The sequence below is a fragment of the Bubalus bubalis genome, chromosome 13, assembly GCF_019923935.1.
Source record: "Bubalus bubalis isolate 160015118507 breed Murrah chromosome 13, NDDB_SH_1, whole genome shotgun sequence".
Taxonomy (NCBI): Eukaryota; Metazoa; Chordata; class Mammalia; order Artiodactyla; family Bovidae; genus Bubalus; species Bubalus bubalis.
This window is the reverse complement of record NC_059169.1, coordinates 17,751,310-17,770,717: the sequence shown is the minus strand read 5'-3', so window position 1 is coordinate 17,770,717 and position 19,408 is coordinate 17,751,310. Positions and strand designations below refer to the sequence as shown.

The following is a 19,408-nucleotide window of genomic DNA, read 5'->3' as shown; positions in this document are numbered from 1 at the left end:
TCAGGTGACAGGATAAGATGGCCTTGTCACTATGGAAACAGTGTGTCTATGCTTGTGAGACAGGAGGGAAGTAGGTGGGCACAGATATTGAGAAAAACAGGATCCCACAAAAACTGGCTTAAGCCAGCTAAAATCAAGATGGTTTTGAGTATGGGCTGGTCTCTGACTTCTCACTCATTACACCTTCATTGTAACACTGAAATCCACTCCCCTCTCACCATGACAGGTGCTGTGATAGTTCCAAGGCTGACCATAGACGGCCAAAAAGTGAAGGGGCGGCGGGGGGCGGGGGGGGTATCTGTCTGCTCACCGTTCAAAAGCCAATAAAGAGGCCAGGTTAGTGGAAAGGAACATTTGGTTTATTTTGGATGCAGGTGTGTGTGTTGGGGGGAGGGTGGATGCCTGTCCAAAGGCTGACTCCCCCTCTTTTGACAATCAGTGGACAAGAACTTTTATAGACAGAGAGGGCTACATGTAGAAACAGTACAGTCAGCACTGACAGTCATCTTGAAATTGGCCATTGGTGGTCTGACCAGTGTCATCTTGATTGTTTTAGGTACAATTAATAATCAGTTCCATGGTTGGTTTGTTCCCATTTCTCGAGATCAGTTCTCAGAATTGTGGCAGCTGATGTCACGGCTACAGTCCCGTCATTATATAGTCTTTTACCTGGTTGGGCTTTCAATACCTATAAGACAACTCACAGGATATGGCTCAGAATATTATCTATAGCCCTTGAGAAGGAATTAAAAGGTCCTTAACTATGCTGAATAACTACATTATTATTATTGGTCTCCTTTGACTGTTTTCCTTTGTTTCTGCATATTCTCACTTCTCTGATTAAACTTATTCTTTGGCTAAAGTTTTTCCACAGACAAAAGGCAGGCAGAGGACATGGGGGGAAAGAACCATAGGGTCCTGCTCCATTTTAAAAGTGTGCAGTGGTTCAGTTCTTGAAAATCCCTGTCCCTTCCATGGAATAGCAAATATATTTCTCCCACTTGTTGTTGAATGAAATTACCGAGCCCATGACAACTAACAACTCCATACCCTGGGTCCTCTCGCCTTCTGAGAAAGTCCACATTCTGACTATGGAGTGTGTGTCTCCCTGAATAAGTCCATTTTCACTCTGCTTCAGCTTGCTCCTCAGTTCTCTCCTGCAGGAAGCCAAGGACCCTCACTTGGAAGCTGGCCCCAGGTACTTCCACATCTTCCAGGAAGAGATATGTCCTTCTCCTGCACCACTTATAACATGGAAGATGAAGAATAGGGACTATAGATCTAAACTGATTATAAATCAGATGATCTAGATTTAGGAAGAGTTCTTATTTATCTTCCTAGTGTTGTTTCTTAAATGTTAGCAGTCTGGTTTCTGCTTTCCTGGGCAAATGTATTAGGTTTTTAAAATTAACTCTACTGTGGGAGTTTGAAGGAAGACATAACTGATTCTCATCTGCTCCCCAGCTGATGCCACAAGCTACATCTCCCTCTGTGGCATTCTGTCATCCTGGCTCACAGACTCCTTAAACCTGCTGCCTCCCTTTCTGAATTTTCCAGACCCCAGGTGAGTCAGGGTTTTCTCTTTAACCCACAACACAAGCTGATGGCAAGGGATCTCCTCTACAAAGCTGGTAACTCACCTGGCTTCTAGCAGGAGGTAAGGCATCACCCATACTTGGAGGGGTTCTATCATATCCTGTGTCCCCCCTGCTTTGTCCTTGCCCAGGAGGTTGAAGATGGTGACCTTGGAGCTAAGAATCACCAACTCTCTGCCTCTTATTCCCAGACCTTTGCTCTCCTCTGACTTGAGTTTTAATCTCTCTTCTGTGGAGGAAATCTTGGTTGCCTAAGTTTTCTTGCAAACTGTGCTCTTTATGCCAGCACCAGTGGCCTTTAAGCTATAACCTCAAGATTTTCATTTTAATTCCTTTATCATAAACATTCATACATAGCAAGGGCAATTAACTTAATATTCTGATAAAATATCTTGCCATAATAGCTTCCACTTATTGAACATTTCCTCTTTGCCAGAAATTGCAACAAGCACTTTCACATAAACAATAACTCCATGAAATAGATATTCCTTTTTTTATTTTGGCTTTGCTGGCTCTTATTTTTGGCACTTGGGATCTACGTTGTGTTAAGGGAGCTCTTTCATGGGGTGCATGAACTCTCTTATATGGAGTGGGCAGGCTCAGTAGTTGTGGCACACAGGTTTAGTTCCTCAACTGGCATGTGGGAACTTAGTTCCCGGACCAGGAATCCAATCCAGGTCCCCTTCGAAGGTAGATCTTAACTACTGGACAACCAGTGTAGTCCAATATGTTACTTCAGTACCCATTTTACAGATAAGAAACTGAGTTCAGAGAACATGTGTCATTGAATCACAGGTGGAAGAATTGCCCCTGTTAAGAAGTAGCCTTCCTTATTTATCTAATACAGCTTCTGAGAAACTAAGAGTTTCCAGTTTTTGGAGGGATCATGAGAAAGAAAAGAAAACATGTTTTAATTCTACTTCAGTTCAGTTCACTTCAGTCGCTCAGTTGTGTCCGACTCGTTGTGACCCCATGAGCGCAGCATGCCAGGCCTCCCTGTACATCACCAACTCCCGGAGTTTACTCAAACTCATGTCCATAGAGTTGTGATACCATCCAACCATCTGATCCTCTGTCGTCCACTTCTCCTCCTGCCCTCAATCTTTCCCAGCATCAGGGTCTTTTCAAATGAGTCAGCTCTTCGTATTAGGTGGCCAAAGTATTGGAGCTTCAGCTTCAACATCAGTCCTTTCAATGAACACCCAGGAATGATTTCCTTTAGGATGGACTCATTGGATCTCCTTGCAGTCCAAGTGACTCTCCAGAGCCTTCTCAAACACCACAGATCTAAAGCATCAATTCTTTGGTGCTCAGCTTTTGTTATAGTCCAACTATCACATCCATACACGACTACTGGAAAAACCATAGCCTTGACTAGACAGACCTTTGTTGACAAAGTAATGTCTCTGCTTTATAATATGTTGTCTATGTTGCTCATAACTTTCTTTCCAAGGAGTAAGCGTCTTTTAATTTCATGGCTGCAATCATCATCTGCAGGTATTTTGGAGCCCCCCAAAATAAAGTCAGCCACTGTTTACCCATCTATTTGCAATGAAATGATGGGACTGGATGCCATGATCTTAGTTTTCTGAATGTTGAGCTTTAAGTCAACTTTTTCACTCTCCTCTTTCACTTTCATCAAGAGGCTCTTTACTTCTTCTTCACTTTCTGCCATAAGGGTGGTGTCATCTGCATATCTGAGGTTATTGCTATTTCTCCTGGCAATCTTGATTCCAGCTTGTGCTTCATTCAGCCCAGCGTTTCTCATGATGTACTCTGCATATAAGTTAAATAAGCAGGGTGACAATATACAGCCCTGACATACTCCTTTTCCTATTTGGAACAAGTCTGTTGTTCCATGTCCGGTTCTAACTGTTGCATCCTGACCTGCATACAGGTTTCTCAAAAGGCAGGTCAGGTGGTCTGGTATTCCCATCTCTTTCAGAATTTTCCACAGTCTATTGTGATCTACACAGTCAAAGGCTTTGGCATAGTCAATAAAGCAGAAATATATATTTTTATGGAACTCTCTCACTTTTTTGATGATCCAGAGGATGTTTTGCAATTTGATCTCTGGTTCCTCTACCTTTTCTAAAACCAGCTTGAACATCTGGAAATTCATAGTTCACATATTGCCAAAGCCTGGCTTGGGGAATTTTGAGGATTACTTTACTAAAATGTGAGATGAGTACAATTGTGCTGTAGTTTGAGCATTCTTTGGCATAGCGTTTCTTAGGGATTGGAATAAAAACTGACCTTTTCCAGTCCTGTGGCCACTGCCGAGTTTTCCAAGTTTGCTGGCATATTGAGTGCAGCACTGTCACAGCGTCATTTTTAGAATTTAAAATAGCTCAAGTAGAATTCCATCACCTCCACTAGCTTTGTTCATAGTGATGCTTCCTAAGGTACACTTGCCTTCACACTCCAGGATGTCTGGCTCTAGGTGAGTGATCACACCACCGTGATTATCTGGGTTGTGAAGATCTTTTTTGTACAGTTCTGTGTATTCTTGCCACCTCTTCTTAATATTTTCTGCTTCTGTTAGGTCCATACCATTTCTGTCCTTTATTGTGCCCATCTTTGCATGAAATGTTCCCTTGGTATCTCTAATTTCCTTGAAGAGATCTCTAGTCTTTCCCATTCTATTGTTTTCCTCTGTTTCTTTGTATTGATCACTGAGGAAGGCTTTCTTATCTTTCCTTGCTGTTCTCTGGAACTGTGCATTCAAATGGTTTTATCTTTCCTTTTCTCCTTTTCTTTTTGCTTCTCTTCTTGTTACAGCTATTTGTAAGGCCTCCTCAGACAGCCGTTTTGCTTTTTAGCATTCCTTTTTCTTGGGGATGGTTTTGATCACTGTCTCCTGTACAATGTCACGAACCTCTGTCCATAGTTCATCAGGCGTTCTGTCTATCAGATCTAGTCCCTTAAATCTATTTCTAACTTCCCCTGTATAATCATAAGGGATTTGATTTAGGTCATACCTGAATGGTCTAGTGGTTTTGTCTACTTTCTTCAATTTAAGTCTAAATTTGGCAATAAGGAGTTCATGATCTGATCCACAGTCAGCTCCTGGTCCTGTTTTTCCTGACTGTACAAATCTTCTCTATCTTTGGCTGCAAAGAATATAATCAATCTGATTTCGCTGTTAGCCATCTGATGATGTCCATGTGTAGAGTCTTCTCTTGTGTTGTTGGAAGAGGGTATTTGCTATGACCAGTGCGTTCTCTTGGCAAAATGCTATTAGCCTTTGCCCTGCTTCATTCTGTACTCCAAGGCCAAATCTGCCTGTTACTCCAGGTGTTTCTTGACTTCCTACTTTTGCATTCCAGTCCCCTATAATGAAAAGGACATCTTTTTGGGGTGTTCTAAAAGAACTGTTCATAGAATGGTTCAACTTCAGCTTCTTCATCATTACTGGTTACAAAGGTTCAATTTTCAAATTGTTGTAAGTCATAAATTAGCTTGAGGGAAAGGGTTTCCTTATGTTTGGAAACACAAACTTAAACCAGTAATATTTCAAAAGAAAAAACAACCAAAAGTATGACCATATTCACCAGGTCACTCAGCAACTAGTCCTTTTTATTAATGGTTTTATGAAGGCATCAGGTTTTCCATTAGGACCCCATAATTTCTTACAAAATTTCCTTGTGGTTTGCAACTTATCAGAAATGTCTACTTGTCAAAAGTCCTTCCTATGAATCTTCTTAAAGATGAAACATTTTACAAACACATCTGAGTACAGCAAAAACTATCTGTAAATGACAAAAAACTTTTCTCATACTGTGCATGCTGTGCAGGTTAATAAACTATTTCTCTCTTTACATCTGTCTTACATCAGTTGAGTTTCCAAGGCCCCAGCCAGAGAGCCTAGAAGGGTAAAACAGAAAGGAATTTTCTCCTCCCTTACATGGTAAAATATACATAACATAGAATGAACCATTTTAACCATTTTTAAATATACGATTGTGGGCATTAATTATATTCACATTGTTGCACAACCATCACCACCATACATCTCCACAACTTTTTCATCTTCCACCTGAAGCTCTGTGTCCATTAAACAATTTCCCCCACCCCTGCATCCCCACCCGACTCTGCAAACATCATTCCACTTTGTGTCTCTATGAATTTGACTAGTCTAGGCACCACACATAACTGGGATCACAGTATTTGTCTTTTGGTGACTCAGTATTTCTGGACACCAAGTGAGTGGGTATTTTTCCCATACTAATTCTACAAATCTTCAGACACAACTGTGTTCTACAATTTAAGTCAATTCTGATACAATCTACCTGGAGTTAGTGTCAGACCTCATCTTAGGTTAAGGACTCAGTCCCACAAAACTGCTCCTTTTCAATTTTAGAGCCAGTCATGAGTCCAGGTCGTTACCTGTTTTTCTCATGGATTGGTCATAAATCAGGGTTCCCATAACCTCCTCTTTGGGTTTGGTAATTTTCTGGGGTGACTAACAACTCAGGAAAACAGTTTACTCAACTAGATTACTGGCTTATGATAAAAGGATTCAACTCAGGAACAGCCAGATGGAAGAGAGGTGGAGAGCAAAGTAGGGGGGAGTGGCAAGGGCTTCCAAGCCCTCTCCAGGACAGTCACCCTCCCAGCACCTGCACATGTTCACTAGCCAGAAAGTTCTGTGAATCCCATCCTACTGGTTTTTTATTGAGGCTTCATAGAAGCATAGTTAGGCAAGGTCAATTAAAGCATTGGCCATTGGTGGTTGAACTGTTCCCATTTCCTCTCCTCCCTGGATGTGGTAGATGGGGCTGAAAGTTCCTTCCTTTAATCAAGCATTTGGTTTGACTGAGAAGCAGTCATTCAAAAACCCAGGTGGGGCTGATAGGGGCTTGTTATAACAAAAGACATCTCATCACTCTTAGTTCTCCAAAGTGTTTCAGCAGCTCTGAGCCAGGAAGAGATTGAAGACCAAAAATATTTCTGATTATAAGTCACAGCATCACACTCTTCAATGTTCGTCTATGCTGCAGCACATGTCAGAATTTCCTGCAGTTTTAAGGCTGAGTGATATTTCATTGTAGGTTTATGTCATATTTCATTGTATGTTTAGATCACACTTTGTTTTAGGAGAGCTTCCCTGATAGCTGAGTTGGTAAAGAATCCACCCGCAATCCAGGAGACCTGAGTTTGATCCGTGGGTTGCGAAGAGCCCTTGGAGAAGGGACAGGCTTCTTTCAGAAACACTTTCAAAAACAACACTTTTGAGTGCCTTTATTTTCTTTATTCAGATGGTTTTTATATGTGGGAAAAAATCTTAAGTTGCTTATTTTCCTCTTATACTGATGTGCACTTATTGTTCACTGAAATTATATATTTATTTGAGAGATAAAGAAACCAGAGTTCTACTTCTTGCTTATGTACTTTTCTCTATGCAACAGTTGCTGGGTAACTCCTTTCATGCCCCGAGAGAAGAATATGCTTTGGTCTTTCCTCTTTTCCTCTCGTATATCAAAACAGGATTCCTCCAGGACCATCCTAGCAGTAGAACAGACATTTAAGTAGTCTGGCTCACTTTGTCCATCATTTATGTTCACCTCCACTGATCGGTATTGGCCACTATCCCTGTGTATCTCAGGCAGTGTGGGAAGCATAGTTCTCCCTTTGGTCCTGAGACACATAGAAACTTTTTGAGTCACAGTAAATGTTTTTAGATAGCATATTGAAAAGCAGAGACATTACTTTGCCAACAAAGGTGCGTCTAGTCAAGGCTATGGTTTTTCCAGTGGTCATGTATGGATGTGAGAGTTGGACTGTGAAGAAGGCTAAGCACCAAAGAATTGATGCTTTTGAACTGTGGTGTTGGAGAAGACTCTTGAGAGTCCCTTGGACTGCAAGGAGATCCAATCAGTCCATTCTGAAGGAGATCAGCCCTGGGATTTCTTTGGAAGGAATGATGCTAAAGCTGAAACTCCAGTACTTTGGCCACCTCATGCAAAGAGTTGACTCATTGGAAAAGACTCTGATGCTGGGAGGGATTGGGGGCAGGAGGAGAAGGGGACAACAGAGGATGAGATGGCTGGATGGCATCACTGACTCGATGGATGTGAGTGTGAGTGAACTCTGGGAGTTGGTGATGGACAGGGAGGCCTGGTGTGCTGCGATTCATGGGGTCACAAAGAGTTGGACACAAGTGAGCAACTGAACTGAACTGAACTGAAATGTTTTTAGAGGTTGTGGTGCCCTCCTCTTTCTGGTGGGGTGTGGGTATCCTCATCATTCACCAGGCATGTGCTTTCTAAGACTTCCTGTGGGCAGGATATTGAGTGGGCACTCGAGTCCGAGGGAGCAGTCCTTCTCCACCTGCCTTAAGAAGTCTGTGGTCCAGGCATTGTGAACCAGTGAAGATCCAGGGATTATAACTCTTAGCTCATTTTTTTTTTTTTTTTTTTTTTTTTTATTTTTCTTTTTTTTTTTTTTAATTTTATTTTATTTTTAAACTTTACATAACTGTATTAGATTTGCCAAATATCAAAATGAATCCGCCACAGGTATAGCTCATTTTTAATAAGCTAAAAGTAGAAATAACAGGCTTCTTTCTCCTTTATCTCTTAAAGATTAATCTGCATTTTACCTTGCAAATAAAATAGTGAGTGACTGTTGTCTAGTAGATATGACTATTTTGCTTGACAGCAAATACAGCTGAGAGATAAGTAACAGCTGTTCTTGAGTAAAGTGAGAGCAAAGAACCTAATTCTGACCAAAACTTCATTCTACAGCATGTTATTATGTACTCTCTGCCATTTTTAGTCCTTTAAGCTCAGATATACTTTAAGATTGTGGTATATCTCGGCCTCGTAGTTTAAAAAATCCATCTCTCTGCTGTACAGTTTGATTTTTCCACCATTGTGATGTACTGTTCTTGCCTCCAGGGCTTGACAGCACACATTCTAATTGTTCAATCCAACATGACCATGGTGACCACACTTCAGCTTGCTCTGAAGAAGCCATTTGCCCCAGCAAAGTATCCTCATACACATCTAGCTTCCTGGTTCTAAATTACATCAAACACATCAGAAATGTTGATGCAGTGATTACTCTTTGACTCTCTGTTGGTGACTCTAAAATAATACCTGAAGGTACAGAGAGAGGCAGCCCAAAGGGGCAGGAAGTTCATGGGCTTTGGGACCAATATCTAGGTTCAAGTCTTCCCCCATTTTGGAGAATTCACTGTTGTCTGAACTATATTTTATGAAAAAAGATAAGAATAATACATACCTTACAGTAGTATTGCAAGGATTCGTGAGATGATAAAAGGGTATTGTTCTGACTCTTTGCGACCCCATGGACTGTAGCCTATCAGGCTCCTCCGTCCATGGGATTTTCCAGGCAAGAGTGCTGGAGTGGATTGCCATTTCCTTCTCCAGGGGATCTTCCCTACCCAGGAATCAAACCCGGGTCTCCCACATTGCAGGCAGACGCTTTACCATCTGAGCCACCAGGGAAGCCCCTACACATTCAATAAGTGGTAACTATACCAATAGCCATTGGTGTGTTTTTCATATGAATATTGGTACTTCATTTGCTATGTGCTGCTGGGAAAGTTAGCAGCAGCCATATTTTCTTTAGCAATACTTTTTGTTGTTTTAGGGTTCCCTGGTGGCTCAGATGGTAATGCGTCTGCCTGCAATGCAGGAGACCTGGGTTTGTTTGATCCCTGGGTTGGGAAGATCCCCTGGAGAAGGAAATGGTAACCTACTCCAGTACACTTGCCTGCGAAATCCCCTAGACAGAGGAGCCTGGTGGGCTACAGTCCATGGGGTAACAAAGAGTTGTACATGACAGAGTGACTTCCCTTTCTTTCTTTCCCTTTATTTGTTCTTTTAAGACCACCTTATGAAATTCACAAAATCTCTATCAATCTGTATGTTGTAATTACAGTACTTCTTTACCAAAAGAAAACCACTTTATTTTCTTGAGGAAAAATGAGATTTTTTTTTTTAAATGACCCATAATCCCACAATAAAGAAATGATCATTGTTATCATTTTGAAATATTTTGTTTTAATGTTTCTTGTTTCGTGCAGTCTTGGGCAAAATTGGTATAATGGTTTCAAGTCATTACATGAATATTTTCGGTTGTTTTAGTTTGGGTGTGCTAAAGCTTAAGTCTAGGATGAGAATTTGAATGCAATAGGTTATTTGGGAGGGGGTCGCAGGAAACACTGGAATGGAGTGGGGAAGTGAGACAAGAAAGGGGGAGAAGGCCACACAGGTTGTGTTATCAGGTATGTTCCAGGCTGGGTTACTGGAACACAATCCTGCTGGGAAACCGTAGGAGACAGTGTGGAGCACAAGCCTCAGGGTTAGCTTCCCTGAGTGAGGGATTAGGGGTATTTACACACCAGCTCCTGTCTGTCTGTTGACTGAAGGCTGCCGGGGGAGAGCAGAGGAAGACGTTAAATTCCCCAGGGCTCCTGGCTGCCTTGTGCTTTAGCAGAGCCGGTTCAGGTGGCAGACAAAGCCCTCAGGCAGAGTTGCAGGAAGTCAGGCTAGGGTGACATGGAAGGCACCAGGGCAGATACTGACAACATCGGCTCACCCAGGTTACTCAAACAGTGTATTTTAGACTGGCTATTGAACAGTTCACAGTGTGGACGAGTGCCTCCTCAGAGGTTATAGTCCAGCAGTTACTTTTTCTATTTTCTGTTCCTCCTCACAGCAAAATTTCTCACAGGAGTTGTGTACAACCACTTTTCCACACCTTCAGACACAGTTCTCTGCTCAAAACATCTTTAAAAGATTTCAATCTCTTTCTCTTTAAAATAATGTCTTTCCTAAGTCACCAAAAGATCTTCACGACCCAGATAATCACGATGGTGTGATCACTGATCTAGAGCCAGACATCCTGGAATGTGAAGTCAAGTGGGCCTTAGAAAGCATCACTACGAACAAAGCTAGTGGAGGTGATGGAATTCCAGTTGAGCTATTTCAAATCCTGAAAGATGATGCTGTGAAAGTGCTGTACTCAATATGCCAGCAAATTTGGAAAACTCAGCAGTGGCCACAGGACTGGAAAAGGTCCGTTTTCATTCCAATCCCAAAGAAAGGCAATGCCAAAGAGTGCTCAAACTACCGCACAATTGCACTTATCTCACATGCTAGTAAAGTAATGCTCAAGATTTTCCAAGCCAGGCTTCAGCAATATGTGAACCGTGAACTTCCTGATATTCAAGCTGGCTTTAGAAAAGGCAGAGGAACCTGAAACCAAATTGCCAACATCTGCTGGATCATGAAAAAAGCAAGAGAGTTCCAGAAAAACATCTATTTCTGCTTTATTGACTATGCCAAAGCCTTTGACTGTGTGGATCACAATCAAGTGTGGAAAATTCTGAAAGAGCTGGGAATACCAGACCACCTGATCTGCCTCTTGAGAAATTTGTATGCAGGTCAGGAAGCAACAGTTAGAACTGGACATAAAACAACAGACTGGTTCCAAATAGGAAAAGGAGTATGTCAAGGCTGTATATTGTCACGCTGCTTATTTAACTTATATGCAGAGTACATCATGAGAAACGCTGGGCTGGAAGAAGCACAAGCTGGAATCAAGATTGCCGAGAGAAATATCAATAACCTCAGATATGCAGATGATACCACCCTTATGGCAGAAAGTGAATAGGAACTCAAAAGCCTCTTGATGAAAGTGAAAGTGGAGAGTGAAAAAGTTGGCTTAAAGCTCAACATTCAGAAAACGAAGATCATGGCATCTGGTTCCAGCACTTCATGGGAAATAGATGGGGAAACAGTGGAAACAGTGTCAGATTTTATTTTTGGGGGCTCCAAAATCACTGCAGCCATGGTGACTGCAGCCATGAAATTAAAAGACGCTTACTCCTTGGAAGGAAAGTGATGACCAACCTAGATAGCATATTGAAAAGCAGAGACATTACTTTGCTAACAAAGGTTCGTCTAGTCAAGGCTATGGCTTTTCCTGTGGTCATGTATGGATGTGAGAGTTGGACTGTGAAGAAGGCTGAGCGCGGAAGAATTGATGCTTTTGAACTGTGGTGTTGGAGAAGCCTCTTGAGAGTCCCTTGGACTGCAAGGAGATCCAACCAGTCCATTCTGAAGGAGATCAGCCCTGGGATTTCTTTGGACGGAATGATGCTGAAGCTGAAACTCCAGTACTTTGGCCACCTCATGCGAAGAGTTGACTTATTAGAAAAGACTCTGATGCTAGGAGGGATTGGGGGCAGGAGGAGAAGGGGACGACAGAGAATGAGATGGCTGGATGGCATTACTGACTCGATGGATGTCAGTCTGGGTGAACTCCAGGAGTTGGTGATGGATAGGGAGGCTTGGCGTGCTGTGATTCATGAGGTCGCAAAGAGTCGGACATGACTAAGCGACTGAACTGAACTGAACTGAAGTCACCAAAACCCCTGTCTTTGCCAAATCCAACTGGTACTCTTCTGTCTTCAACTTATCAGCCTCTCAGAGGCATGGGCTCCAGGTTCTCCTGCACTCCGGTGACTGCACATTCTCTCTCTCCTCAGTCTCCTTGGGTGAGTCTCTAACTGTGAATGCTGGATGGTCTCAGATCTCAGCCTTGGGCTTCTCTCTCCCTCTTTCTCTTTGATTTGTTTCTGTATATCTTATTTTTTAATGAAAATCCTTAAATAACTATAGAAAAATGTGAATACTTTATATGTAATCCATTTGGGAATTATTTACATTTAAAAAATAAAATTGGGGAATATTTTTAGCATTCTTAAACTGTTTCATGTCAAAAGAAGAGAGGAAATTTACTAATTATTTAGGAACACTTATAAAGCCATGGGTTTCCCTGGTACTGTCTCCATAGTTTTGCCTTTTTGTCATATAGCTAGAATCATACAGCATGTAGCCTTTTCATACTGACTCCTTTCACTTAGTAATGAGCATGTACATTTCCTCCATGTTGTTTCATGTGTTGGTAGCTCATTTGTTTTTAGTGCTGAGTAGTACTCCATTGCCAGGATGAACCAGTTTGTCCATTCACCTGTTGAAGGATATCTTGATTGCTTCCAAATTTTGGTAGTTTGAATAAAGCTGCCCTAGATATTTCATAGGTTCAAAAATATGGTTTCTCTTCCTTAAAAATTAAATATATAATGAGCCAGCTTACTTCAAATATGCATCCAAACCAGACTGAAGAGGCACCTCCTTTCTTTCATTTCATGCTCTCTCCATATTTACATTAATTGTAAATTAATTAATTTACATTAATTGTTGTTAATATTAGCATATCAATTCTTTCCATCTTATATTTTTTTAAACAGTGAAGGAAAATGTAATAAAACACCTAAATGGATCTACAAAGAAGTGCCATTATGATACAGAGATGATTGTTTTATGGAAACCGAACAAGTTGACTGATAGAAATGGATGGCAATACTTGGTAATCAGTTGCTGGGTGAAATTCTAAATTTTGAAATAGGAAAAGTGGTTTGAGGTTAGCACAGTAAAGGTTATGACCCAACAGGACATCTAGATGTGTGCTAGAAATAGCCTCCCTGGCTGTTTTGATTAATGAGTAGAAACTTAAGTCTCTTGGCTGCTGCAGAACAATAAGTGACATACATATAAAGGTATCAAAACTTTTAGTCCAGAATTTGGTCTCAATTTAGACAGAGTGGTGTCTCTCATGGGATACAAGCAAGCTATACCACGTAATTTGATTCTGAACTTTGTGTGGCTACATTACATGGAGTTAAATGTATCCTTACAGATCAGCTGATTTGAAGAGGTGGCACCTCAGGCTCTCGGACCAAAACTATCAGCTTTGAACCAAAAGCCAGTTGCTCTTTCCCAGTTGCTTCTTTTCTAAAGCTATCACCTTACCATGGATCCTCCATCTGGTAGATTGTTGTCAATAGTAAAACAAAATATTGTCACCACACAGAATCCAGAGAAACCCACTGCAGGGAGTAAAACAAACAAACCCCTCCCCTGCCCCCCCCCCAAAAAAAAACAACCTATCACTTTGATCTTGATTCCTCTATGTGGTAGACTCTGGTCAATAGTAAAATACCATCACCAGGCAGAATTCAGCAAAACCTACTACAAAGTAAGAATCCAGAAAGAACCTACAGTTGAGTCAGAAAAAGGTATTAGCTGTCAGTGCAGTAGAGATAAGTCAATATGCTGCTGCTGCTGCTGCGAAGTCACTTCAGTCGTGTCCAACTCTGTGCGATCGCAGAGACGGCAGCCCACCAGGCTTCCCCGTCCCTGGGATTCTCCAGGCAAGAACACTGGAGTGGGTTGCCATTTCCTTCTCCAACGCATGAAAGTGAAAAGTGAAAGTGAAGTCGCTCAGTTGTGTCTGACTCTAGCCACCTCATGGACTGCAGCCTACCAGGCTCCTCCGTCCATGGGATTTTCCAGGCATTTTCCAGGGGTGCCACTGCCTTCTCCGGTAAGTCAATATACAGTGGGCTGATTCTGAGTTGACAGGTGATACACAACACGTTTTGCCATGAAAGAGAAATGAAGGAATGGGAATGGCAGGCAGAGCCTAACAGCTTCTTTGCCAGAATACCTCACAACTTCTTTGTTGCTTTCATCAGTACACTCTCAGCATCCAGCTTTTTAAAGATATTTTCCCATTTTGGTCATTGTTCAAAGCTTTCAATACCATTTTTGCTGTTGCTGCCTGGGTTTTCTCCAGTTGTGGTGAGTGGGGACTACTGTTTGTTGTGGACATGAGCTATTCATACTGTTCATGGGGTTCCCAAGGCAAGAATACGGAAGTGGTTTACCATTCCCATCTCCAGTGGACCATGTTTTGTGAGAACTCTCCACCATGACCCATCCATCTTGGGTGGCCCTACATGGCATGGCTCATAGTTTCATTGAGTTAGACAAGGCTGTGATCCATGTGATCAGTGTGGTTAGTTTTCTGTGATTGTGGTTTTCCTTCTGTCTGGCCTCTGATGGATAAGAATAAGAGGCTTATGGAAGCTTCCTGATGAGAAAAATTGAGTGCAAGGGAAACTGAGTCTTGTTCTGATGGGTGGCAATGCTCAGTAAATCTTTAATACAATTTTCTATTGATGGGCGGGGCTGTGTTCTCTCTTTGTTGTTTGGCCTAAGGCCAAACTATGGTGGGGGTAATGAAGATAATAGAGACCTCCTTCAAAAGGATTTGTGGACACAATGTTGCATTCAGTGCCCCTAACTCAGCAGCAGGCCACTGCCGACTCACACCTCTGCAGAGACTCCTGGATACTCCAAATCTTGCAGAATTTCTGAGGGTCAGTAATCCGGGAGCAAATTGGCTGGGTGACCTGGCTCAGGGTCCCTCATGGGGCTGCAGTCAGATGCACGCTGGAGCTGCAGCCATCAGAAGGCTTCTCTGGGGCCTCACTCAGCAAAGTAATTCTCAAAATTCTCCAAGCTAGGCTTCAACAGTACATAAACTGAGAACTTACAGAGATTCAAGCTGGATTTTAAAAAGGCAGAGGAACCAGTGACCAAATTGCCAACATCTGTTGGATCAAAGAAAAATCAAGAGAATACCAGAAAAACATCGACTTCTGCTTTCTTGACTATGCCAAAGCCTTTGACTTTGTGGATTACAAGATACTATTTAAAATTCTTTAAGAGATGGGAATACCAGACCACCTGACCTGCCTCTTGTCTGTATGCAGGTCAAGAAGCAAGAGGTAGAACTGGACATGGAACAATGGACTAGCTTCAAATTGGGAAAGGAGTCTGTCAAGGCTGTATATTGTCACACTGCTTATTTAACTTATATGCAGAGTACATCATGTGAAATGCTGGGATGGATGATGCACAAGCTGGAATCAAGATTGCCAGGAGAAATATCAAAAACATCAAATATGCAGATGATACCACCCTTATGGCAGAAAGCGAAGAGAAACTAAGGAGCATTTTGATGAAAATGAAAGGGGAGAGTGAAAAAGCTGGCTTAAAGTTCAACATTCAAAAAAAGAAGATCATGGCATCCTGTCCCATCACTTCATGGCAAATAGATGAGGAAACAAAGGAAACACTGACAGACTTTATTTTATTAGGTTACAAAATCACTGCAGATGTTGACTGCAGCCATGAAATTAAGAGATGCTTGCTCCTTGGTAGAAAATCTCTGACCAACCTAGAAGTGAAGTGAAGTGAAGTCGCTCAGTCATGTCCAACTCTTTGCAATCCCATGGATAGCCTACCAGGCTCCTCTGTCCATGGAATTCTCCAGGCAAGAATACTGGAGTGGGTTGCCATTTCCTTCTCCAGGGCATCTTCCTGACCCAGGGATTGAACCCAGGTCTCCTGCATTGTAGGCAGATGCTTTACCATCTGAGCTACCAGGGAAGCCAAGACCAACCTAGACAGCATATTAAAAAGCAAAGACATTACTCTGCCAACAAAGGTCTGTCTAGTCAAAGCTGTGGTTTTTCCAGTAGTCATGTATGGATATGAGAACTGGACCATAAAGAAAGCTGAGCCCCAAAGAACTGATGCTTTTAAACTGTGGTGTTGGAGAAGACTCTTCAGAATCCCCAGGACTGCAAGGAGATCAAACCAGTCAATCCTAAAGAAAGTCAGTCCTGAATATTCACTGAAAGGACTGATGCTGAAGCTGCAACTCCAATACTTTGGCCACCTGATGTGAAGAACTGACTCATTGGAAAAGACCCTGATGCTCGGAAAGATTGAAGGTGGGAGGAGAAGGGGAACAGTGGATAAGATGGTTGGATGGCATCACTGAGTCAATGGTCGTGAGTTTGAGCAAGCTCTGGGAATTGTTGATAGACAGGGAAGCCTGGCATGTTGCAGTCCATGAGGTTGCAAAAAGTCAGATACGACTGAGCGACTGAACTGAACTGAACAGGCTTTTCATTCCAGTGACTTCTCTTGTTGCGGAGCATGGGCTTTAAGCACACAGGCTTCAGTAGTTGTGGTGCTTGGGCTTAGTTGCCCCTTGGTAGCATGTGGGATCTTCCTGGATCAAGGGTTGAACCTGTATCCCCTGCATTGGCACGTGGATTCTTATCCACTCTACCACCAGGGAAATCTAAAGCATTTCTGTAAAAGTGATTCATGATTTATTCAATCACTTTGCTATTGCTGAACTTAGAAGTTAGGATGTTTCTCAATTCTAATATTATAACAAGAACTGCTCTCTGAGAAACACGAAAGTGAGAGTTAGTCGCTCAGTCATGTCCGACTCTGTGATCCCATGAACTATACCCTGCTAGTTTCCTCTGTCCATGGAACTCTCCAGGCAAGAGTACTTCCTGGAATAGGTTGCCATTTCCTTCTCCGCGGGACCTTCCCAATCCAGGTATTGAATCCTGGTCTCCTGCATTGCAGGCAGATTATTTACTATTTGAGTAGTTGTACATAAGTATCTGTTTATAGCTGACTTTTTATCTTCTTCATCTTCAAAGTGGAAATCTTATTGAGTCACAAAGCATGAACATTTCTAAGGCTCTTAAAAATAAATATTGTTAGATTATTTTATGAAAAAACTATTCTAATTTATATTTTGCCAATATTATACTACAGTGCCTATTAGACTTTGCCTTCATTAGGTTGGGGTATTCTGGTTTTTCTGTTTTTGTTGTTGTTGTTATGACTATTAGACCTCTTTATTTTGCTGAAAAACATTTGAAGTGTGAAAATGTGTGACACAATCAGCACCAGCAGCATCACGAAACATCCTTAATTTATCAGGGTAAGAATGAATGTGTTTGTGTTATTTTATTATTTTTTATTCTTTTGCTGAAATTTCCTTTTTACCTATTCTTTTTCTAGATTGTGAGCCTAATGAAAATAGGAATTTCAATTTTTTAGGTATATTATTTTCCAAGGACATCTTTATCAACTCTCAACAGTTTCTGGACAACTCAGTCAGTAATGGACTAGTGTTTCTGATGAACTGAAAACAAAATAACTCAAGGTTCCATTATTATTATTATAACATCTTAAAGGAAGATCAAATAGAATATATTGGCAGAAAATAAGGAGTTTTGTTTATGTTTTTATACCAGAACTCTCTGTAAAAGTGTCATAATGCAAGTATGTTTGAGAGCCAGTGGGAAGTGACAGAAGTAATTCATTACTAGTAACAAAGTTCTGAAATGTGAGGATGATTTCTTTTCATGAATTAGATCACATTCAAGGATTTTATGTCCAGAAGAGGATACTAAGAAGTTTCAAAAGATCTTAGTTAAAAAAAAAAAAAAAAAGACAGCAGAAACTAAAGGGACTGAATGTATTTGTCAGTTTGGAGATGGCTAATTATGGTTCTGAGATAGTTGTGGGAACTGGACAAAACAGTCTGGGGCAGTCTGACAGACTTCCAACTGTAGCAACCAATTCCTTCATCTTTGGAGTAGAGCTAGTTGCTGAGTGTTTATAGCACTGGAAAATATAGGGAATCTAAAAGAGAACTGTAAATCAGGACAAGTCTGGTACCATACATTGTGGATTGCATTATCTGAGAGAAAGCTAACACAAGAAAGATAGGTAATTGAAAAATTAAAATTTTCAGCTCTAATCATTCTTCTTTTTTGCAACAGAAAATTTTAAACATGCATGAAATATCAAGAAAATAGTGTAATAAATTCTCATCATGCCCATCAATACAAAATTATCAACACCTTGCCATTCTTATATGTTTGACTCATAAAAAAAAGTCTGAATACATTAAAGATTTCTTTAAAATCAATCTCCCCTCTGGCATTAAGGTATAATTGACAAATAGTATATATATTTAGATATTCAACATGTTGACTTCATTTATATATACACTGTGAAATATTCATCACAACTGAGAGAGTCAATTCCTAGGTAGGTTGCTAAGAAGTCCAGGGTCCCCGAGGAAGAGAAAGGGGTCTGGAGCCCTAAAGAAGAAGAAAGGGGTCTGGGGCTCTCAAGGAGAAAAAGACAAACTATTTTTTCCTACATAGCTTTGTGGTAGTCAATATAACCATGTAGCTTGCTCCAGGACATGTTTCTCCTTCTTGAGAACCTTCTGACTAATCCTGTCATCTTCTAATGTATGTTGTGGGAGTGGGTCTAGTAAAATATATAAGGCCTTGATACGACTACCTAGTGGGGGCACTCTCCATCCCCCACCCCCATCCCCCTTCTGATGTCTATGTCAGAAGATTTCTCTGCCCCTTTTCACAGTTTAATGAAACTCTGCTACACAAAAGCTCTTGAGTGATCAAGCCTGGTCCCTGGTCCTGAAGCTAAATCTTCTGCTTCGGAGATCACAAATTTGACGCCATTCACTGTAAGCTATCATAACCAAGCCAATCAACATGTCAATTACTTCATACTTTTTCCATTTTTCTTTTTTATGTTGAGAACTACTACTCTTTAAGCAAATTAAAGGTACACAGCAATATTATCACATTGCTGTACACCAGTTTTCTGGAACTTACCTTTTCATCTTGCATAACTGAAGCTAAAAGCCGTCATTAATAACACCAATCTTAGCCAAGGTATATGAGAAATTATTAAAGAATAATATGGTGATCTTGTTGTAGGTACAAAAATTTTGATATTTCTTCATTTAGAGTAGAAGGGAAGAGAAACTGTTGAGCTGGTAACTAAACACTTCTGAGTTGGAGCCCGAGATTTTGTTCATTCAGTCCTGCAGCCATTCATTCATTCACACAGCATATTCTAGGCACTTTTCACACACACTGTCCATGTACCAGTGAGACAACCATGCTGAACCCCAAACTTGGGTCCAACAACTTGGACAAAGGCTATCCTTGAGCCTCATCTTTCTCATCTGTAGGATAGGGATAATACCTTCCTGAACAGGAC

General features: G+C 41.2%; 1 protein-coding gene across 1 annotated transcript in view; it reads left to right on the top strand.

Moving 5' to 3' along the window:
- Window positions 1-19,408, top strand: part of LOC123464831 (ATP-binding cassette sub-family C member 4-like) — an 891,549-nt gene that overhangs the window by 698,543 nt on the left and 173,598 nt on the right. The gene's annotated exons all lie outside the window — the stretch shown is intronic.